General features: G+C 42.3%; 1 protein-coding gene across 2 annotated transcripts in view; it reads left to right on the top strand.

The window, feature by feature from the left end:
* The window catches only part of mdga2a (MAM domain containing glycosylphosphatidylinositol anchor 2a), an 871663-nt gene that overhangs the window by 784594 nt on the left and 62907 nt on the right, over nucleotides 1–24162 (top strand). The gene's annotated exons all lie outside the window — the stretch shown is intronic.

The following is a 24162-nucleotide window of genomic DNA, read 5'->3' as shown; positions in this document are numbered from 1 at the left end:
TACTTTATGGCAAAACATTCAACAGGGGAAATGAGAGGAACATAGCTAACAAGGGAAGTTGAACAAAGTCTTAGTTCAACGGAGAAGGTTAATAAATGTAAGTCTGATAATAGGGAGAATTTTAAGATTCAGCAAGGAGGGACCGAGGAATGTCCAACAGAGAGTACAGAATATGAATGTAAAATAGAAACATAAAAATAACATGGAAAGGTTCAATAGGTGCATGGGATTTGGAAAATTTATTGGCATGGATTGATAACTAGCGAACAGGTACAAATCAGAACCAGGGAAATTCTCTTAGAATAAAAGGCAAAACATTTAGGATTGAGATGAAGAGAAATTGATAATGATCCTTTGGGAAATTTTACTGTTGAGGGCTGTGGAAGCTCAGACATTAACTAAAATTAAATCAGAGAGTGTTAGATTTCAAGTTCCTGATAACGTCAGCCCTATGGGAATGGCACAATAATACCGCATCAAGGTAGATGATCACCCATGTTCTAGAATGGCAAGACAAGCTCACTGGGCTGAAAGACATACTTCTGCTTCGACATTCATACTTACAGGATTGATTGGCCCTTTCGGCTCAATGGTTAGTTTGCGATGCAAAGAAATGCTAACAGTGCTGTGCCGACTGAAGTCTACATGAAGGTTGTTCTTTCTCAACTTTGCTTCTCGCCTGAGACACGTGATCCCCAGGTTAAATCTGCCACCAGCCATCTCTATCTGATAAGAGAGTGAGACCAGGGTGATTTCTTTTATTAACATCCTGAGAGAGAAAAACAAAGGTAACGTTTTAGATCAGTTATCTTTCATCAGAACTTTAGGTTTCAAAGGAAATCATTTTTTTAAAATTATTCCCACTTTGTGGCCATCACTTGCTAAGCCAGTATTTATTGCACCTCCCACATTGCCCAGGAAGCAGTTAAGTGCTAACCACATTGCTGTGGGTCTGAAGTCACATGCAGACCAGACCTGGTAAGGATGTCAGTCGCCTTCTCTAAAGGATAACCGTGAACCAGATGAGTTTTTAGAACAATTGACTGTATCTATGTGGTATTCTTTATTCCACACTTTTTGTCTGATTGAGTAATCCCTCATCAAAAAATGCTGACTAATGAAACCTGGTGAAATTATTCAAGATGCTAAGAGTAGAATCTTTCTTCAGCATGGAGAATTACTGGTATTTGACCTCATAACTTGTTAATTGCCAGTTCGAAATAAACCACAGGGCTGTTTTATTTTCAAAATCATGAGTATAAATTAAAATTGAAATAAATAAATCATTACCGGTTTCACTTAGACAAATTGGTGTTTGGTCATGAAATAATCATTTACTGGAGTAAGTGAAAATCGATAAACTAGACTGTTCCATGGGACAGAGAGCCAACAGGCTTGATTGGTTGACTGATATCACACTTTGATGCAAATGATTCTTTGGATCTATAGGGCTGCAGGATCTGGTAAAAAGCAACTTCAAATATTTAAGGAAGTGTAGTAGTAACAGTGCAAGGTGTTACATCCAAAGATTTACATTTCTCTTTAAAGTAATAGCAAATTACATAGGCTGAGGGATCCTCTTGGAAGGAGCGGTCACAGCACGATCGAATTTAAAACACAAATGGAGCATGAGAAGTTAAATCCAGTACCTTTGTCCTGTGTTTAAGCAAAGGAGACTATGAAATAATGAGGGAGGAGTTAGCTAAGGTAGAATGGGAGCAAATACTTTATGGTGGGTCAATTGAGGAACAGTGGAGAACTTTCAAAATGATTTTTCATAGTGCTCTGCAGAAGTATATTCCAGTGATAAGGAAGAACTGTAGGAAAAGAGAGAGCCAGCCATGGATGTCTAAGGAAATAAAGGAAAGTATCAGATTGAAAAAAAAACATACGAAAAAGCAAAGAGTAGTGGGAAACTAGTAGACTGGGAAACCTTTAAAGGCCAACAGAAAGCCACAAAAAATTATAAAGCAAAACAAGTTAGATTATGAGAGTAAACCAGCTCAGAATATAAAAACAGGCAGCAAAAATTTCCATAAATATGTAAGTCATAAAAGAGTAGCGAAGGTAAACATTGGTCCTTTAGAGGATGAGAAGACCAATTTAATAACTGGGAATGACAAAATAGCTGAGACATTAAACAATTATTTTGTATTGGTCTTCACAGTGGAAGACACAAATAACAGGCTGAAAACTACTGGCAAGAAGGTTAGAGCAGGTGAAGACCTAGAAACTATCATTATCACTAAGGAGATAGTGCTGGGCAAGCTAATGGGGCTAAAGATGGACAAGCCTCCTGGCCCTGATGAAATGCATCTCAGGGTACTAAAAGAGGTGACGGGGGAAATAGCAAATGCATGAGTAATTATTTACCAAAATTCACTGGACTCTGGGGTGGTTCCTGCAGATTGGAAAACAGCCAATGTGACGCCACTGTTTAAAAAAGGAAGTAGACTAAAAGCAGGTAACTATATGCCAGTTAGTTTAACTTCGATAATGGGGAAAATGCTTGAATCTATCATTAAGGAAGAAATAACAAGACATCAGGATATGACTTGTCTCATTGGGAACACCCAGCACGGGTTCATGAAGGGTAGGTTATGTTTTACTAGTTTGGTGGAATTCTTTGAGGACATTACTTGCATGGTGGACAATGGGGAACCTGTGGATGTGGTGTATCTGGATTTCCAGAAGGCATTTGGCAAGGTGCCACACCAAAGGCTGCTACATAAGATAAAGTTGGCTGGTATTACAGGTAATATATTGGCATGGATAGAGGATTGGTTGACTAGTAGAAAGCAAAGAGTAGGGGTAAATGGGTGTTTTTCTGGTTGGCGGTCAGTGGCTAGTGGTGTGCCTCAGGGCTCAGTGTTGGGGCTGCAATTGTTTACAGTTTACATAGATGATTTGGAGTTGGGGACTAAGTGTGGTGTGTCAAAGTTTGCAGATGATACTAAGGTGAATGGTAGAATAAAGTGTGTAGAAGACACTGCAAGTCTGCAGATGGACATAGATAATCTAAGTGAGTGGGCAAAGGTCTGGCAGATGGAGCACAGTGTTGATAAGTGTGAGGTCATCCATTTTGGTAGGAATAACAACAAAATGGACTATGTTTTAAATGGTAAAATTTGCAGCATGCTACTGTGCAGAGGGACTTGGGTGTCCTTCTGCATGAATCCTCAAAGTAGGATTGCCGGTGCAGCAGGTAATTAAAAAGGCAAATGGAATTTTGTCTGCCATTACTAGAGGGATGGAGTTTAAAAACAGGGAGGCTATGCTGCAGCTGTATAGGGTCCTGGAGTACTGTGTGCAGTTTTGGTCTCCCTATTTGAGAAGACATATACTAGCACTGGAGGGGGTGCAGAGGAGATTCACTCAGTTGATTCCAGAGTTGAGAGTGTTGGATTATGAGGAGATACTGAGTAGACTGGGATTATACTCATTGGAATTCAGAAGAATGAGGGGACATCTTACAGAAACAAATTAGATTATGAAGGGAATAGATAAGGTGGAAGCAGGGAAGTTGTTTCCACTAGCAGGTGAAACTAGGACTCAGGGTTATAGCCTCAAAATAAAGGGAAGCAGATGTAGGACTGAGGTCAGGGGGAACTTTTTCACCCAAAGGATTGTAAATCTGTGGAATTCCCTGCCCAAAGAAGCAGTTGAAGCTACCTCACTGAATGTTTTTTCAGGCAAGGTGAGATAAATATTTTAACAGTAAAGAAATTAAGTGTTATGGTGAGTGGGCAGGTAAGTGGAGCTGAGTCTCAATAAGATCAGCCATGATCTAATTAAATGGCAGGGCAGGCTTTAGGGACTGGATGGCCTGCTCCTGCGGTTAATTCTTATGTTCTTATGTTCTTATTAGTGTTATCCGATAATCTACACTTTTGACTTAGACATCAATGTAAAGCTGACATCAAAACCAGGAAAAAGTGGCAGAAACATTTATTGTAAAGGAAACAATTTGAGCAGTGTTCATTCATTTAACAAAAACAAATGTAATCACTCTTGTTTTGCACAGCCTTAGAAAGGATAGGTTATATCTGACACGTTTACAAGAATTTTCTGATGCAAAATTGATGCGCCGTGCTTGTGTGGTTAGTGGGTTTGATAATTTTGAAAAGGTTTTCATAAAGTACCTCACAAGAGACCTGTGAGGCTCAGCGAAATGTTAAGACAAAGGAGGAAATAGCAAATGTATTAGCTAAATAATGTGGCTTATGACTGAAGCAATAAGAACAGTTAATTAGATTTATATTACATCTTTAGCAGAGCTGTTAACTTTCCTATGCATTTATAAGAACATTATCAATTGACATTTCACACTGAACCACATAAAGAGCTTGATGAAAGAGCTAGGTTTTAAGGGGCATCTTAAAACATAAAAAAGAAGAGGTAGAGATGTCCAGGGAGGCAACCACAGAGTTTAGGCATAGGCGGCTGCAGGCGATTTGAATTGGTTATCTGTAGCCAGATGAATACCCTGAGGATCAGCTCTTACAACTTTGTTCAAATTTAGAAAGTCTTTCAATAAGATAATCAAGAGTAGAATGTGTAAGGCCACATAATAAAATTATGGAGTATGACGTACATCAGGACTTATCAACTGGACAGATAAATCACTTCGTATAATTCATGAAACATTAATGTTAATATGTGAGAGTTCTAAAAATGAATGTTAAAAAGAAAATCTGAAGTGAGATGGGTGAAAAATATGTAATTATAGCATTAACACTGAAGTTGCTATTGCAATGTGGAATTGCTGTGAAGGTAAAGAAAATATTGAGTTGTATAAATGGATCAATCAGATATGAAACACACATGACATAATTCTTACAGTGCAGGAGGCTATTTTGCCCATTGCGTCTGTACCAGGTCTCTGAAGGGGCAATACAGCAAGTACCATTCCCCCAAATCCCTCTTGTAATCCTTCATGTTGTTCTTTTCAAATAATGATCTAACTCCCTTTTGAATGGCTCCATTCAATTTGCATTCAACCACGCTCCAGATCTTAACCACTTATTCAAAAAGTTTTTCCTCATTTCTCCCTGTCAGAGAGGCACATGGAAAATATTATCTCCAGCTCTGCTTATCATTGCACAGAGTTGTGGAACCTTTGGAGATAATTTGAAAATAATTCAAACAAACGTGAATAGATCTTAATTTTCACTGGTGAGAGGGATTATTAGAAAGAATAAATTGATTGACTGATGTGCACTTCTTGATTTTCCATTAAACTAAATTCAATGCTTTGTCCCTTTGATAGTTTTCACAATCACCTTCGTGGGCCTGGTAGCAATGTCTTACTTCTCCTCAGCTTTCTTCAAACCTCCCTTTGTACATATCTCAATACTAATCAACTACCTGAGCTTTTCTCTTTCCTCCTGTTTATAATGTTAATTTTTCCTTCAATTATTGCCTGGTCAAGACTATCTGAAGTTTGTTTCCAATTTCTACATTTGGCTATTTTTCTGCCTCTCATAGTTCTAAGAACCTTCTTTATTTTGATTTTGATCTTACCCACACATTTGTCTTTCTATCCATCAGCTGATTCTGAGCATCCTGCACATTTCAAAAGCTGTTACCCTCTGCTTAAACGCTTTCTTCAGAGTCCATCTCTTACATTCATAGAGTGTAATAGTTCACACTGGTGACCGTACTAAATTTTTCAAGTGTTCCACTGATATTTTTGGGCTTGTAGATGCTCTTTATGTCAAAACACATGTTTCTTGGCATAACTCATCAAACCTGAAGTTCATTCGTGCATGAACTTGGTGCTTATCATCAAATCAAGGTGCTTGAAGTTGTTCACTGTCTTCAGATTGGAAGTATCAATGGTCAAATAGAGACTGTGGAAAATTGGTGGATGTATGTGCCTCTGCAGCAGCTATCAAACCTGCGATCCTCTAAATATCTAAAAACAAGTCATACTGGGTAGATGCTGCTTGGCCTGCTGTGTTCATCCAGCTTCACACTTTGTTATCATACTGGGTAGACCACTGATAACTGAAATATTAGATAAAGCTTTTATTGTTGCACGTAGGTAAAGGAACATATAAGTCACATTGCAAATTTACAGACATAGGAGCAGGAGCAGGATATTCAACTCCTCATGCATTGCCCACCATTCATGGCTTAGTTGTTCAATGCCATTTTCCTGTGGATCACCATATCTCTTTGGAGTCATTCATATCCATTAATCTTTTAATCCTCGGCCTGAACAGCGTCAATGACTAAGCTTCCACAGAGAATTCCCAAGAATTATTAGTGCCTGAATGAAGAAATGACTCTTCATCTCTGTCCTTTTATTCTGAGATTGTGTTTCCTGGGTCTGGACCCTCCAGCCACGAAAAAAAAATCCCTTCTGCATCCACCTATTGCACTGTTGAACATGAAATCACTGAATGAAATCACTTCTCAATCACCAAACCTCAAGAGAATACTAGGCTAACTGAGGAATTAGTCTGGTGAACTTTAGCAGAGGGTATTTCAGACGTGAGGGCACAGCGATTGAAATCACATCCATCAGATGCTAGAAATAGGTGATTATTGGGAGATTATGGACTTAGAGGAGATTATATAGAGAGTGTGAGGGTTCAGAAAATGCAGGAATTTTAAATGTAGAATGAAAACTTTAAAAGTGAAAGTAGTGCAGGTCAGTAAGTACAAGGATAATAGGTGAATGGCATTTAGCCTGAGTTTAGGACAGCACCAACAGAGTTTTGATGACCTGACATCATTAGAATATGTCCGAGGTCAGCTGAAAGTGCATTAGAAAAGGCAAGTGTAGATGTAACAAGAGCATTATTAATACTTGTAAAGCAGAAAATCTGAGGTTGGGGTGGAAATGGGCAATTGTTATGAAGTTCTAATGATGCTGTGAATAAGTGGTTAAAAGCTCACCTTGGGGTCAGCTACACCACTGAAGTTGCAAACAGTCTGGTTCTGCTTCAAAAACAGTTGCCACGTAGCGGTTAAGACAATGGTGGAATAAGACTTTCCAACTGGAGCTCCTCTATGCCTTCTGTTTCCTTTACGTTCCTATTTGGACTCTTGGCGGGTCTCAGCCTGGTCTCTCAGTGGGTTGCGGTGGGTTCCCACTGGTCTCAGGGCAATGGGGCGACTTGTCTCTCGGCAGCTCACGGTGATGTCACAGCTCGGTATGTGAGTGGACCCTGCCCGGGCATGTTCCCGTGGCACTGGAGAAAATTGGAGAGACAGCAGTTTCAGCAGCAGCGATGGGATCAGTGTGGCAGCGACACTGAGAACAGACAGCTCAGCAAGATAAGTGGAGGACTCATCAAAGACTGTTGAACTTTTAATTTATTCCATTATTTTCCTACTTTAAACTACAAAAGACTTCAATGTAAACTATTACCAATTTCTTTATTTTTGTGGTATTCAATGAAATAATGCTTAACTTCTTAACTCAAATTTCTCTTACAACTTTGTACCTAAGATTTTTTTGTGCTTAGGTGTCTTTGTACCTAAGATGGCACTACGTGTGGCAACATTGTACACTTTTTGCTGTATTCCACTACTTCTGTAGTTGAGTACACGTGACAATAAATCTAAAATCTAAAAATCTGGAGCTGATGGTGAGTCAACAGAATTTCTGGAAGGGCCTGATGATAATGTTTTGGTCTTCCCAATATTAATTAGGAGAAAATTTGTGCTTACGCTGTACTGGATTTTGGACAAGTAGTTTTGACAATCGAGAGATAGTGAAGAGATTCGGATATGTGTGGGTGAAGTAGAGCTGCATGTCACCAGCCTTCATAAGGAAACTGATTTGAGTGCCACGGAGTACAGCATGTAGCTGGGAAATGGAAGTGGGGCCAAAGATAGAACTTTGAAAGCCACCAGCGATAAATATGTAGGAATAGGACGGGAAGGCAATGATGATGGTTCATGAACTGTAAGTAGACAGATAAGAAGGGAACAAGACAAGTGTAGTCTTGACCAGATGTATGACAACGGAGAATCTTCGGAAGAGGATGGTTTGATCAAGTGCGTCAAAGATTGCTGACAACGTAAGAAGTACAATGAGGGCTTTATATATTAGACAACATATAATTTCAAGAGAGAAGTAAATAACTGATAGGAGCAATTCAAACGTGGAGCTTCTGTATATGGGAGCATATATTTGAAGGTGACAGCACAATTGAAGCCATTTTAGAGGGCCAGAAGTTTAAAACATTGTTTTTCTGAAGATGAAGGTGATGCCAGATTTGAAGAAGAGAGTGAATTATGAGCAATATCTGTGAGTGGTCACCATGTTATAGTGGGAATAGGGTCAAGAGAGCAGATGGTAAATCCCGTAGAGAAGATCCGCTTGGAATGAGCACGAGAGGAGATTGGAGAGGAACTGCCTGACAAGGCTCAGGTAAGGACAAGAACTAAAACAGTTAACATATTCAAGACAAGGGCAAAAGGTAGTCTTCAAGGAGGTTCACCCCAGAATGCTAGGAATTGCTGGAAGTGAGGGAAATGACCGAAGCAGCTGATCAGATTGTTTCAAGCCTGGATACAAAGAACTCTGCAAACTTCCTGCCATAAGGCCATAAGACACAGGAGCAGAATTAGACTGTTTGGCCCATCAAGCCTCCTCCACTATTCAATCATGGCTGGTCCAGGTGAGGGTGGAGGAAATGATGGATTTTAAGAGAGTTTTAAAGTAAAGAATCTGGGCTTTACCTTGATGTCCACCATATTGATCCATGTTTGCATCCCTTGGATGGGGGGAGCATAGGAGGGGGCCATATTGCTGGATGGTCAAGGTGAGGAAAAGGAATGGTTTCAATAGGGTCAAAAGCATTGAAGGTATAGGTGGGATTTTGTTTGAGAATAAAGGCAACTATAGGAAGTGATGGTAAACAGAGGGCTGGTGGTTAAACAGATGATTATTTGAGAATGCAGACACAAAATTTGAGTTTTGCAGGGACAAGCAGGAATTAATATAAGAAATTATTCTAACCTTATCTGATTGATGCTGTGGGTGTAGTGAAGCCATGTAAGTTGGCAGATTATGTTACATAATGGGAATGTAGCCATGATTGATGCAAGTGTTAAAGTGCATCAATTTATTAATAATTGAACACCAACTTTTTTCTATAAATTACACTGCAGCAAAAAACTTTATATACAGTTTATTGGAGAAAATTTATAATAGAATTCTTCATACTGATAATCTTTGCCATCAGTCTGTGTGCTGAGCCCAGTATTTATTGCACTTGAATCACAATATTTTATTGTATAAATCTCATCACAATCAATTACCCAAACATGGAACCCTCAATGTGACATTATTTGATAATAAAATGCTCCCTGTTGTTTTTAATGTCGAAACTTTATAGATGTAGTAATTGCAGTGTGGATATACATCTTTGTAGCAAATATACATCATTGCTGGTTAATCTATTGATGGATTCAATATACAGAACTAATCTTTGTGAATTAAAGCTTACCTCCTGGGATAAGCTTCAAGATTCAGAAAATGTAAAATTAAAGAAGTGCAACTGGTAGTAAAATGGTATTTGATTATACTATAAGCTATGAGATCCATTCACAATGTCAGTTTCCATTCAGAAGATACACTTTTTGTTGATAACGACGCTGTAAATGTCAGTGATCAAATGTAAATTCTCTTCACCCACAATATTACTGGTTGCTACAGGCCAGTATTCAAGCTGAACACATGCTGGGAAAGAGCACAATATGTAGCTGTTGACCATAGCTTAGTCTGGTACTGCCCTGTAAATGCTGCTGACTTAACCACAGCCCTGGTTACAGTTCAGGACCATAATGTGTGAATGCACATGAACTTAAAAGTACTAAAAAGGAACTTGTAAACAAAATTAAGGTATACCCTAATTTTCTTCTTGGGTAAAGCAAGACTGCAAATGCTGGCATAATGAAATTGAAATCATAAATGCCCTGTTTTTGGATTCATCAACATTTCCAATGAAGCTCAGCACCATGAACAGCACCGGAGCTTTCTGCTCGACCGGCTTTCTGACAATGCAGTTAGAAGATTTAGATCCTGCTCCCATTTTCTCTCAAATAGCAGGCATTAACAGTGAGGGGTGCTGCTTCAGACCTATCAGGACGAGGGAAGATATGGACCAGTGCATGGGTTGGAATCCCCTATCATGACATAGTTGGTCAAGTTGTCCATTGTCCTGATGTGCCCTTTGATCCATTATCCTAGGCCACATTTTGCATTGTTGCCTCCAGTTTGCTTTAAATAATGAACACTTCTTCAATATTTATTTTTCACCATTTTAAATTCACTCATGCGGCATGGGCATTGCTGGCTGAACCAGCATTTATTGCCTATTCCTAGTTGCCTGTGAGAAGGAAATGGCGAGCTTCCCCTTGAACCGCTGCAGACCCTTTGGTGTAAAAACACTCTCAATGCTTTTAAGGACAGAATTCCAGAATATTGACTCAACAATACTGAAGGAATGGTGAAATATTTTCAAGTTAGAATGATAAGTGGCCTGGAAGGGAACTTGCAGGTGGTGAGAATTCCATGTATCTGCTGCACTTGTCCTTCAGTATAGTTGTTGTTGTGGGTTTGGAAGCTGGTGTCTAAGGATTTCTGGTGAATTTCTGCAGTGCATCTTGTAGATAGTATGCACAGCTGCTACTGCCTGTCAGTGGGAGAGGGAGTGGATATTTGACATTGTGATGCCAATCAAATTAGACACTTTCAACACGAAAACAAAGTTGCTGGAAATGCTCAGCAGGTCTGGCAGCATCTGTGAAGGAAGAAACAGAGTTAACATTTTGGGTCTGATGACCCTTCCTCAGAATTCAAAAAAAAGTTCTTTTTCTTTCACAGATGCTGCCAGGCCTGCTAAGCTTTTCCAGCAACTTTGTTTTTGTTCTTGATTTACAGCATCTGCAGTTCTTTCGATTTTTAAATTAGACCCTTTTCCCTGGATGATGTCAAGCTTCTTGAGTGTTGTTGGAGGTGCACTCATCCAGGAAAGTGGGGAGTATTCCATCCCACTTGCCTGGATTGTTTCTACACTTGCTTTATTACCAACCCTTTCTGAATTTTACCATCATTCCTTATGTTATTTATTCCTCAATTTGTCACAGATCTTTGCTTTTGTTTCCTTTCTTGGACATCTTAAAAGCTGTTATCTCTTTCTCGCCTTGTTTGTACACCTTCATTTGTGTTGGGCAATGAATAGAGTTCTACATTGGTAATTTGTTTGTAATTAGATGTCCGGACTAATAATCCCACTGTCATCAGAATGACAGTTTGGAAGTTTGAATTAAGTTTTAAAACTTATGCTTATATACATCTATAAGATTACGTGCAAAATTAATAAAATGTTTGGTTTTGTTAAAAGAAAAGCTGCTCGATTATTATAAAACCCCAAATGGCTCACTAATGTTCTTTGCATAAGAGTGTCGTTTACCCGCTCATTGTCTGACCTATATATCTCACATCAATGTACTTGACTCTGAATTGCCTTCTGAAGTGCCCTAGTAAACCATTCAGTTGTAGCAAAGTTAGGCAACTAGGGATGGTAAGTTCTGGCCTTGTTGGATATTTATATCCTGAATGAATAAATAATATGAAGAATGAACTTTTATAGTATTTTTCATGACTCCACTTTCCACCCATTGCAGAGTGTCCTTGACTCTCTTATTTTGGTTCTAATGCGTTGTCCTCATTTATATTTGCAAACTTTTGTCAGATCACTTCACATGTTTCCTTTCCAGGGAGAAAAATCCACATTTCTCTAGTGATTACTAATCAATCTGGGCTTTGACACTGGCTCTCATAGTCTTCACACCAAAGTTTTTTGCTCAGCTACGACTAGTTTCCTTCTGGTGAATATTCATTCAATAATTCTTTTCTTCAGGTACTATTTCTCTCTGAGACACCCAAAGCAAACAGATTCTCAAATCTGTATCACAGATAAGAGGAACTGCAGATGCTGGAGAATCCGAGATAACAAGGTGTGGAGCTGGATGAACACGACAGGCCAAGCAGCATCTTAGGAGCAGGAATGCTGATGTTTCGGACCTTGACCCTTCATCAGAAATGGAGGAGGGGAAGAGGGTTCTGAAATAAATAGGGAAAGAGGGGGAGGCGGATCGAAGATGGGCAGAGGAGAAGACAGGTGGAGAGGAGACCGACAAGTTAAAGAGGCGGGAATGGAGCCTGTAAAGGTGACTGTAGGTAGGAAGGAGATAGGTCAGTCCAGGGAGGACGGACAGGTCAAGGGGCCGGGATGAGATTAGAAGGTAGGAAATTGGGATGTGGCTTCAGGTGGGAGGAGGGGATAGGTGAGAGGAAGAACAGGTTAGGGAGGCACGGACGAGCTGGGCTGGTTTTGGGATGCAGTGGGGGGAGGAAAGATTTTGAATCTTGTGAAATCCACATTGATACCATTGGGCTGCAGGGTTCCCAAGCGGAATATGAGTTGCTGTTCCTGCAACCTTCAGGTGGCATCATTATGGCACTGCAGGAGGCCCGGATGGACATGTCATCTGAGTTGAAATGGTTCACGACTGGGAGGTGCAGTTGTTTATTGCAGACCAAGCGTAGGTGTTCTGCAAAGCCATCCCCAAGCCTCCGCTTGTTTTCCCCGACGTGGCGGAGGCAACACCGGGTGCAGCAGGTGCAGTATAACACATTGACGGATGTGCAAGTGAACATCTGTTTGATATGAAAAGTCATCTTGGGGCCTGGGTTGGGGGTGAGGGAGGAGGTGGGGGGCAGGTGTAGCAATTCCTGCGGTTGCAGGAGAAAATGCTGGATCTGGTGGGGTTGGAGGGGAGTGTGGAGCGGACAAGGGAGTCACGAAGAGAGTGATCCTTCTGGAAAGCAGACAAGGATGAGGAGGGAAAATTGTCTTTGGTGGTGGGTTCGGATTGTAGATGGCGGAAGTGTCGGAGGATGGTGTATTGGATCCAGAGGTTGGTGGGGTGGTATGTGAGGACGAGGTAGATTCTCTTTTGGTTGTTATTGTGGGGACAGGGTCTGAGGAATGTGTTGCGGTAAATGCGGGAGACATGGTCGAGGGCGTTCTTGACCACCGCGGTGGGAGGGGGGACATTGCGGTCCTTGAAAACGAGAACGTCTGAGATGTACCGGAGTGGAATGCCTTATCCTGGGAGCAGATGCAGCAGTGGTGAAGGAATTGGGAATGGGGGATGGCACTTTTGCAGGAAAGTGGGTGGGAGGAGGTGTATTCTAGGTAGCTGTGGGAGTCGGTGGACTTGAAATGGATATCGGCTTCTAGGTGGTTACCTGAGATGGAGACAGAGAGGTCCAGGAAGGTGAGGGATGTGTTGGAGATGGTCCAGGTGAACTTGAGGTTGGGGTAGAACGTGTTGGTGAAACGGATGAACTGTTCAAGCTCCTCTTGGGAGCATGAGGCGGCACCGATACAGTCATCAATGTAACGGAGGAAGAAGTCGGGTTTGGGGCAAGCATGGGTGCGGAAGAGGGACTGTTTCACGTAACCCACAAAGAGGCAGCCATAGCTTGGGCCCTTGCAGGTGCCCATGGCCACCACCTTTGTCTGTAGGAAGTGGGAGGAATTGAAAGAGAAGTTATTGAGTGTGAGGACTAGTTTGGCTAGGCCAATGAGCTTTTGTGCTCCTAAGATGGTGCTTGGCCTGCTGTGTTCATCCAGCTCTATACCTTGTTATCTCAGATTCTCAAATCTTTTAACGTTAGAGCAAACACACAGATTTTCTAAATCCACTTTCCAGCATCCCTGAAAGATTTCTGACTCAACAGTTTGACAGCCTGTGGTGCATTCACACTGTGACTGATTGCTTCCCTCCTGGATTTTCCTTTGTCTGTATGTGTCGTTGGACCCCAAAGTGCATGTAGACAAACAGGTCTCCAAACCTCCAACCACCAAGCTCCCAAGAACAGTTATAAACAAAAGCCATCTCAGCACATGAAACAATATGTAAGTTAAACTTTTTTTGGAGATAGTAGGAACTGCAGATGCTAGAGAATCAGAGATAACAAGACGTAGAGCTGGAGGAACACAGCAGGCCAAGCAGCATCAGACGAGCATGAAGGCTGACGTTTCGGGCCTAGACCATCTTTCTGAAGAAGGGTGTAGACCCAAAACGTCAGCCTTCCTGCTCCTCTGATGCTGCTTGGCCTGCTGTGTTCATCCAGCTCTACACCTTGTTGTCATAAAATAAACTTATTTATAAGAACAAGGTATACTTCAGCTACAGAATAATAATTGATTCTAAACAATCGACCTATGGGCTATTTTTGAAACCCATTCAGGCATCACTGGTTGGACTAGCATTTATTACCCTAATTGCTATTTAGAGTCAAACACATGGCTGTGACTCTGGATTCAGCAGGTTTTATTCTCTCAAATGCTTTAGTGAACCAGATGGGGATTTACAACAGTTAACAGGTTTTACATTAGGCTTGCTTTTAATTAAAAATTAATTTGTGTTGAATTCAAACATACCTAGCGGCTGTGGTGGGATCTGAACCCATGTTGCTTGAATACCAAACTAAGGCCCTGAGTCTAGTGATCTTACTATTACACTACCTCCTCCCTTTGTGGGAGGCTGTGCAACTTTGAAGCAGAAATCCAATCAGTGTATTTTCTGAAAACACTCAATGGCTTTACTATTGTTTGCTACTTCAATAGAGAGGCAATATTTCCTTCTATTTTCGCAAGAACTGGAGTGATGGAAACATGGTAATGTGTATTATTGCACAGAATCCTCTGCTTTAGTCCTTCATGCAATCAAAGCTTTCATTACAAGAATTCATGAAATTATATCATTAATGTAAATGGATTCTTCATGTTCCCATTATCTGTATGAATATTTCACTGTGTTGATCTAAACATAGTTTATGAATTACTGTTGATTGTGACGGATGGCTCAAAAACAGGAAATGGTGGAGAAACGCAGTAAGTCTGGCTGCATCTGGAGAGGGAACATAGTTTGAGTCCAATGACCCTTTGTCATGCAGTGAAGGGCTCCTCTGTTCCTCTGCTTTTATGCAGTAATAATTCACATTTGATCAGAATATTTAATCTTTTCTGTGCGTGTTACTATTTCATATTTTACTTTCTGATCACATGAATTGTTGATTTTACCTTATGTACTTGGACACTGAAACACTAGTAGTAGTTACTGTCAAAAAGCAAGTTATTACAAACAATTAGTAAAAGCATTATTCAAACTAAAACTTAAAAATGCATTAGTTCGGCTCTCTCTGCTCTCCCATGTTCACTGAGCTTCTCCTTTCCACTAATTTCGTCCTGTTTGTATTTTATCATTAGTAATCTTGGTACCTTAGAAATTACTTGCATGGCTGTTCATCATTTTCTTGAGTGCTTTCACACTGAAGACTGGAGTTTGTTAGTGAATTTTTCAGATTTGACAGCTCAGTCTTAAATAGTTGATGTGGTCTTATAATCGAGACTGGCTTAATCCACCGTATCGTTTTACTGTCAAAACCAAAAACAGCTGCCAAATGACTATTGTCAGTGCCTGCCTCTGCAGCCTAACAGCAACCAGATAATTTAGCATATCCACAGTGCCTGAAGAGTAGAAGACTTCATTCTTTCTGTAATCATGTAGAATCAGAAGAAGCTTTAATTTCAAATTTCTCTCTGAGCATCCAATAATGCAGCAGTAAATGATTAAACAACTAAATTCATTGGACAGGATTTTAACTTCTAAGTGAGGGTATGTGTGGGTGCGAGCTTGCAGTTAAACAACAGCAATAAGAGCTTTCATTATGTAGTGCTATTTGCATTGTAAAATAGTGCAAGGTCAGATATTCAGTAAGACGACGAGATGTTTGACTCAAGAAGTAAGCCTTAAGGAGTGTAGAAAGTGACATATGTAGATGTACATACAAACTGGGACATGGGGAGTGAATTCCACCACTTGGATAGCTAAATGCAGATGGAATTGGAGATGGAATTGGGTATTATCTGTGTATATGTGATCCTTGAAAGACGCCAGGCTCTGTTGTATGAAGCAGGAAGAGAAACCATTGCAAGTGATTCCCTGGCTATGATTGGACGTTTTGAGCGAGCTGTATCAGCCTGAGAGTGTTCTTCCTCTGCATCACAGATGCTTTCCAACTTCTTATAGACTTTTTATCGAGCCAGAGAGGCATCCAGCACAGAAACAGACCCTTCGGTCCAAAACATCCATGCTAATCAATTTTCCCAAACAAAACTAGTCCCACTTGCCTATGTTTGGCCCATATCCCTCTAAACTCGTCCAAATGTCTTTTAAGTGCCATAACTGTACCTGCATCTACCACTTCCTCTGGAAGTTCATTCCACCTACGAACCACACTTTATGTAAAAAAAAGTTGGTCTTAGATCCCTTTTAAATCTTTCTCCTCTTACCTTAAAAATGTGCCCTTTATTTTTGGACTCCCCCACCCTAGGGAAAAGACCTTTGCTATTCACCTTATCTATGCCCCTCATGATTTTACAAACCTCTATAAAGTCATACCTCAACCTCTGACGCTCCAGCGAAACATGTCTCAGCCCATCCAACCTCTCCTTATAGCTTAAAATCTGCAGTCCTGGTAACATCCTTATAAATCTTGTCTGAACCCTCTCCTAATTAATAATATCCTTCCTTTAGCAGAGCATCCAGAACTGCACCCAGTACTCCAAAAGTGGCCTCATCAATGTTCTGTACAACCCCAACATGACATCTCAACTCCTATAATCAATATAATAAAATGTGAGGCTGGATGAACACAGCAGGCCAAGCAGCATCTCAGGAGCACAAAAGCTGACGTTTCGGGCCTGGACCCTTCATCAGAGAGCTGAGGAAGGTGATGTGGCTGTGATACCTGGTTTGCTTCAGGACATGGTCCAGCAGTTTCAAGGCCGAAGAGATTACAAGAGAGTTGCAATGGGAGAGATATTCCCTGAGGTTAGTCCGGAGGGAGGAGGGTAACTTCTTCAGGTTAGGCATCCCTGGAAGAGGCTTCGCAGTGAGGTTAAAATAGTATCAGAGATAATGGCAACTGCAGATGCTGGAGAATTCCAAGATAATAAAATGTGAGGCTGGATGAACACAGCAGGCCAAGCAGCATCTCAGGAGCACAAAAGCTGACGTTTCGGGCCTGGACTCTTCATCAGAGAGACCCACCATGAGCTGCTGGGAGACCAGGCTGGACGCACCACAAGCTACTGGGGGACCAGGTTGGACGCACCACAAGCTGCTGGGAGACCAGGCCAAGACCAGCCAAAAGATCAAAGTGGGGAGAAAAGAGGAAAAAAAGAGAAGGAACCAGAAAGAGTGGAGGAACTCTGACTGGAGCATCCCATTCTGACGCTGTGTTGACCTGAAGGTCACATACAGCAAATCAAATTGAAAAATGTTGTTTTACATGCTCCACAGGCACGGATGTAGTCTGGAAAAGCTTCACAAGGATAATCCCACGTATAGAGGGATAGTCTTCTGAGAGGAGGCTGAATAAGATGGGCCTGTACACTTTGGAGTTTAGAAGAATGACAGGTGACCTTATTGAAGCATGGAAGATTCTTAAGAGACTTGATAGGACAGAAACATTGTTTCCCATTAAGGAAGAATTTCTGCAATTAAAGGGTCATGACTTTGTTGATCATTTTCACTGCAGAAGGCCACAGAGGCTGGATTGTTAAATATATTCAAGGCTGAGACAGACAGATTTTAAATCAGTAAGAGAATGGAGGGTAATGAAGAGAAAGCAAAAAAGTGGAGTTGAGGGTTATCAGCTCAGCCATGATTTCACTGAGAGATGGAGCAGACACAATGGGCTGATTAGCCTACTTCTGTTCCTGTGTCTTATGGTCTTAGGTAACACAGTGTGGAGCAGGAGGAACACAGCCGGCGAGGCCGCATCAGAGGAGCAGAGGCGTTTCGGGTCGGAACCCCTCTTCAGAACTGAAACGTCAGCTTTCCTGCTCCTCTGATGCTGCCTGGCCTGTTGAGTTCCTCCTGCTCCACACTGTGTTCTCTCTGACTCCGGCATTGGCAGTTATTATGAGCTATTATGGCAATATCTGTTTTCTTGAGCCATTGTTAATTTTGGGGTTTAGTTACACCCACGCTGCTGCTGATGAAGGTGTTTTAAAATTTGTAATTCGATGACTATGAAGAACTGTGATATAATTTCAAGTTGCAATGGTCGGACTATGGCTTGGATGAGAATTTGCAGACAGTGAAATTCCCATGCATTGCTGCCCTTAATTTTCTAATTGATAAATAGCATGGATTTGGAAGGCATTTTCTAACAAGCCTTGAGGAGTTGCTGCATTGCATCTCGCAGGCAGTACACACTGCTGTCCATGTGTTTGTTCTGAGGGAAGTGAAAGTTAAAGATGATAAATAGGGTGCTGATCAAGTGGTCTGCTTTGAGCCTTGTGTGTACTTGAAGCTGCAGTCATCCAAGCAAATAGAGAGTGTTCATTCACACTCCTGACGAGAGCCTTGTAGATGGTAGACAGGCTTTGAAGAGTCAGGAGGTGAGTTTGTCACTTCAGAATTCCTAACTTCTGACCTGCTTTTGTAGCCATTGTGTTATGTGGCTGTTCCAGATTAGTTTCTGGTCAATGGCAGCACTCTTTGCCACTTTGAACATCCTGAATGCCGTTGATAGTGGGGAATTCAATGATAGTAATGCCATTGAATGTCAAGCGGACATGGGTAGATTCACTCTTATTGAGTATGGTCATTGACTGGCATTTGTATGGCATAAATGTTACTTACCATAAATCAGTCCAAGTTTGGACACTGTTGCAAACTATTTCAGTGTCAGGAACTTCAATTGGTGCTTTTCTTTTTGACTTTGTCTTTTGCACTGACATGTTGGATTCCCCATCATTAAAAAAAGGAGATATTTCTGCATCCGTCTCTTGTAACTTCTTTCATTGACAAACATAATTCATGGCAGGATGTGGCAGCGCCTGCAGCATTTTGATTTGATCCATTGCTTTCGATTAAGTCTATTGCAAACTGTTTCAGCTATTTTCCTCTTTCCTCATCATTCACAGGGTGAGTGTGTTGCTGGTTAGTCCTGTGTTGCATCTTCACTAGTTTGGCACCTGATATTTAAATATGTTTGCTGATTCTCCTGGCATGTCCTCCTGCACTCTTCATTTAACTGGGACTGTACCTTGGGCTTTTTGGTAATGGTATAGTGTGGATCATGAGCTTACAGATTCTGGATGAATATATTTTGTCTGCTGCTACAGCCCATCAGCCGAAATATATCATGGATACTTAATTATGAGTTGGCAGATCTTTTTGTCTGTAGTGCTGGAGAACATAATGGCGGGTGTGCATGATATGAAGATGGGGCTTTGTCTCCAGAACGACTGTGCAGTGGTCATTCCTACCAATATTTGGAAAGTACCAATCATGGAAAGTTGCAGCTGCAATAGATACATTGGTGAAGATGAGACCAAGTAGGTTTTCCCTTCTTGTTTGCTCCTTTACCATCTTGACCTAGCCAAGTAGCTACGCCATGTTGGATTCACCTAGCTTTATCAGTGGTGATGTATTATGGCATAGATGCTGTCCATGTGGCCTGTACCTTTAACGAAATTAGATGACTCATCGCAGCATGCAATGTTCTAGTGCAAAGATATCAGCCTCATCTTTGATCACTCTCTCTGTGAAATGGAGTCAGTCGAATCCATCGGTTATGATACACAGTGATTGTCGTAAGCACAAAACCTGGACTCTTGTGTGCAAATCTGGGAAGAGTGCAAATCTGGGATAAGGTTGCATTTTCAATAACATTTCAATGATAATTCATGATACCTGGCTCAATAAAGTCCAGTCTTCATCATATATGTTACGAGGAATAAGATATATTGAAAACTGCAAAATAACATCACGCTGGGAAGGAAAAGTTAGTTGTGATAGCTAGTTGTTGACACTAAGTAGGCATTAAAAGTTGAAAAAGTGATACCATGGTGACATTTGTGAAAAGTGTTTTTTCCTAAGAATCATCCATTCTTGCCACCTACCTGAGTCCAGAGTTGGCATTAACAACTGAGATTGAAGCACTAATGACCACAAACCTGCACTGAACCACAGTGACTACTCTACCACTTTCACTAATTAAAACAAAAACAGGACAGGCTGCTGCTAACTCAATTTTAAAAAAGGAATATTTTAAGTGCTCTTTGAAATACTAAATCAAATACTCTTGGAAAGAAACGCAGATTAAAAACACTGAAAAATACTTTCTGTACTAAAGAGGTGTTACCTACGTCTAGATTTCAGTTGATTCCTTAATTTATTTTACCAAATCAGTGCAAAAAAGAATAAAAATCCCATGGAGCATCATCGCTCTTATTTTGCTACAAATGTCAGCACAGGCACAACCAGGTACTTCTCCTCGTCTATACTTTTTAAAGGGTCAGCAACATACAAGAAAGAAACACAGAGAAACCAACAAGAAGTGTAGAAACCCTCAACATTGTAATTCAGGTTCTTACACTAACATTCGAAAGAACAGCAACATAGGCAGCAAACGCATAACTGTAGATTGGCATTGCATTGGCACTGTCAGGATTTTAGTTGTTTAAAGAAAACATCAATCTTCAATGATCAGTTGAGACAAAGATCAACTTGTATTATAGCCAGACTATTAATCCAGAAACTCTGCTAATGTTGTGGGGTCCAAGGTTCAAATTCCATCATGACAGGTGGTGGAATTTAAACTCAATGAAGAATCTGGAATTGAGGGTCTAATGATGTCTGTGAATCAATTGCCAGGGAAAAACAAACATTTGTTTCCCTTTATGTCTTTTATGGAGGGAAATCTGCCATCCTCACCTGGTCTGATCTACGTGTGACTCCAGACCCATAGCAATGTGGTTGACTCTTAACTGCTGCTGGGCAATTAGGAAAGAGCAATAAATGCTTGGGCTAGCTAGAGGGACCCACATCTTGTGAGTGACTAATAAGAAACAGATAACTGATAAAGAGTGACAGGTAGTCAGTTTTTTTTATCCTGCTTTGGACTCTGAAATGCTAAGAAGAACAAAATGATCTGGTATTTCTGTTTATGACTGCAAACATCCTGGCAACATTTTATTTTAGATTTTAAAAGATCTGCTTTGAGCCAAGTTTAGTATACACAGGCTTGAGTTCACTCAATAGCCAGTTGAAATAATTGGCTAATCCATTGGTAGATGCCAGAGCACAGATACCGAATGGGATTTATCCAAAGTTACTTAAGCCAAAAGGCTTATGGAACTTATCATTTCCTCTACACGCATCCAATCCTTCTGAATAAATGAAACAGAGAAAAATGGAAGAAGGCCCCATTTTGAGGAAATTGTAGCAAGCCAGCATGCCCAAGACCAACTACTGCAGCTGTCAGTAGTATCATGATTAGAATCATCATCGTAGAACCCCTACACAACAAAACAGGCCCTTCAGCCCAACAAGTCCACATTGACCCTTGGAGCACCCCACCCAGACCCACCCCACTATAACCCACCTACTCTACGCATCCCTGAACACTACGGACAATTTAGCATGGCCAATCCAACTAGCCTGCACATCTTTGGACTGTGGGAGGAAACCGATGCACCCGAAGGAAACCCACGCAGACATGGGGAGAATGTGCAACCTCCGCACAGACAGTTACCCGAGGGTAGAATTGAACCCAGGTCCCTAGCACTGTGAGGCTGCAGTGCTAACCACTGAGCTGCCCTAAAACAGGAAGTGTATAAAAGTTGTCACCAATCCCAGCTGGTTTACAAGACCAGTGTTCTAACCACTGAACTATAGATCCTGTTTGAACCACTGAACTACGGAGACCTCTTAGCAAACATCTAAGTCTTGTATGATGCCAATAAATGTGGCATGTTTCACCAACAAAGAGAAATTGAGGTATTGGGGACCGGAGAATTGGAAGTTCTGGAAGAAGTGGGGGGCATCGGTGGTGTCACAGACGTAGCAGCCCTCAGCTCCCTCAGCTCCAACCCCAACCTCACCATCAAACCCGCAGACAAGGGAGGCGCAGTTGTAGGATGGCGCACTGACCTTGATATTGCTGAGGCCAGATGCCAACTTGCTGACCCCTCCTCCTACTGCCCCAATGATCATGACCCCACCCCCAAGCACTGAACCATCATCTCCCAAACCATCCATGATCTCATCAACGCAGGTGACCTCCCACCCACAGCCTCCGCCTGCCCTGGTTGACCTATTGTCTCCGTCTGTTCCTGCCCCACCGAACTCATCTCCACCTATCTGGACTCCATTTTCTCCCCCTTGGTCCAGGAACTCCCTACGTACTTCTGTGACACCACCCACGCCCTCCACCTCCTCCAGAACTTCCAATTCCCTGGCCCCCAATACCTCATTTTCACCATGAACGTCCAGTCCCTATACACCTGTATTCCTCATGCAGATGGCCTTCAGGCCCTCCGCTTCTTCCTGTCCCGCAGACCCGACCAGTCCCCCTCCACAGACACCCTCATCCACATGGCCGAACTTGTACTCACCCTCAACAACTTCTCTTTTGATTCCTCCCACTTCCTACAGACAAAGGGGGTGGCCATGGGTACCTGCATGGGCCCCAGCTATGCCTGCCACTTTGTAGGTTACGTGGAACAGTCCCTCTTCCGCACCTACACAGGCCCCAAACCCCACCTCTTCCTCCGTTACATTGATGACTGTATCAGCGCCACCTCTTGCTCCCCAGAGGAGCTCAAACAGTTCATCCACTTCACCAACACATTCCACCCCAACCTCAAGTTCACCTGGGCCATCTCCAACACATCCCTTACCTTCCTGGACCCCTCTGTCTCCACCTCAGGCAACCACCTACAAACCAATATCCATTTCAAGCCCACCGACTCCCACAGCTACCTGGAATACACCTCCTCCCACCCACCTTCCTGCAAACATTCCATCCCCTATTCCCAATTCCTTCGCCTCCGCCTCGTCTGTTCCCAGGATGAGGCATTTCACTCCTGCACGTTCCAGATGTCCTTGTTCTTTAAGGACCGCAACTTCCCCCCCGCAGTGGTTGAGAATGCCCTCAACCGTGTCTCCTGCATTTCCCACACCTCATCCCTCACACCCCGCCCTCGCAATAACTGCCCGAAAAGAATCCCCCTAGTCCTCACATACCACCCCACCAACCTCCGGATACAATGCATCATCTTCCGACACTTGTGCCGTCTACAATCCGACCCCACCACCAAAGACATTTTTCCCACCACCCCCTTGTCTGCCTTCTGGAGAGACCACTCTCTCTGCGACTCCCTTGTCCGCTCCACACTCCCCTCCAGCCTCACCACACCCAGCACCTTCCCCTGCAACCACAGAAAGTGTTACACCTGCCCCCACACCACCTCCCTCACCCCCCTCCCAGGCCCCAAGATGACTTTCCACATCAAGCAGATGTTCACCTGCACATCCGCCAATGTGGCATACTACATCCGCTGTACACGGTGTGGCTACCTTTACATTGGGGAAACCAAGCGGAGGCTTGGGGACCGCTTTGCAGAACACCTACGCTCAGTTTGCAGTAAACACCTGCACCCCCCAGTCGCGAACCATTTCAACTTTCCCTCCTATTCCGCAGATGACATGTCCATCCTGGGCCTCCTGCAGTGCCACAATGATGCTACCCAAAAGTTGCAGGAACAGCAACTCATATTCCACTTGGGAACCCTGCAGCCCAATGGTATCAATGTGAACTTCACAAGCTTCAAAATCTCTCCTCCCACTACTGCATCCCAAAACCAGCCCAGCTTGTCCCTGCCTCCCTAACCTGTCCTTCCTCCCACTTATCCTCTCCTCCCACCTCAGGGCCCACCCCCATTTCCTACCTACTAACCTCATCCCGCCCCCTTGACATGTTCGCCCTCCGTGGACTGTTCTATCTCCTCCCTACCTCCTCACCTAAACTCAGCTTTACTGGCTTCATCCCCGCCTCTTTGATCGGTCTGTCTCCTCTCCACCTATCTTCTCCATTTTCCGTCTTCTATCTGCCTCCCCCCTTCCCTATTTCTTTCAGAACCTCCTTCCCATCCTCCATTTCTGAAGAAGGGTCTAGGCACGAAACGTCAGCCTTCCTGCTCCCCTGATGCTGCTTGGCCTACTGTGTTCATCTAGCTCTACATCTTGTTATCTTGG

The sequence above is a fragment of the Stegostoma tigrinum genome, chromosome 10 (genome assembly GCF_030684315.1).
Source record: "Stegostoma tigrinum isolate sSteTig4 chromosome 10, sSteTig4.hap1, whole genome shotgun sequence".
Lineage (NCBI taxonomy): Eukaryota > Metazoa > Chordata > Chondrichthyes > Orectolobiformes > Stegostomatidae > Stegostoma > Stegostoma tigrinum.
This window is presented reverse-complemented; position numbering and strand designations above follow the sequence as displayed.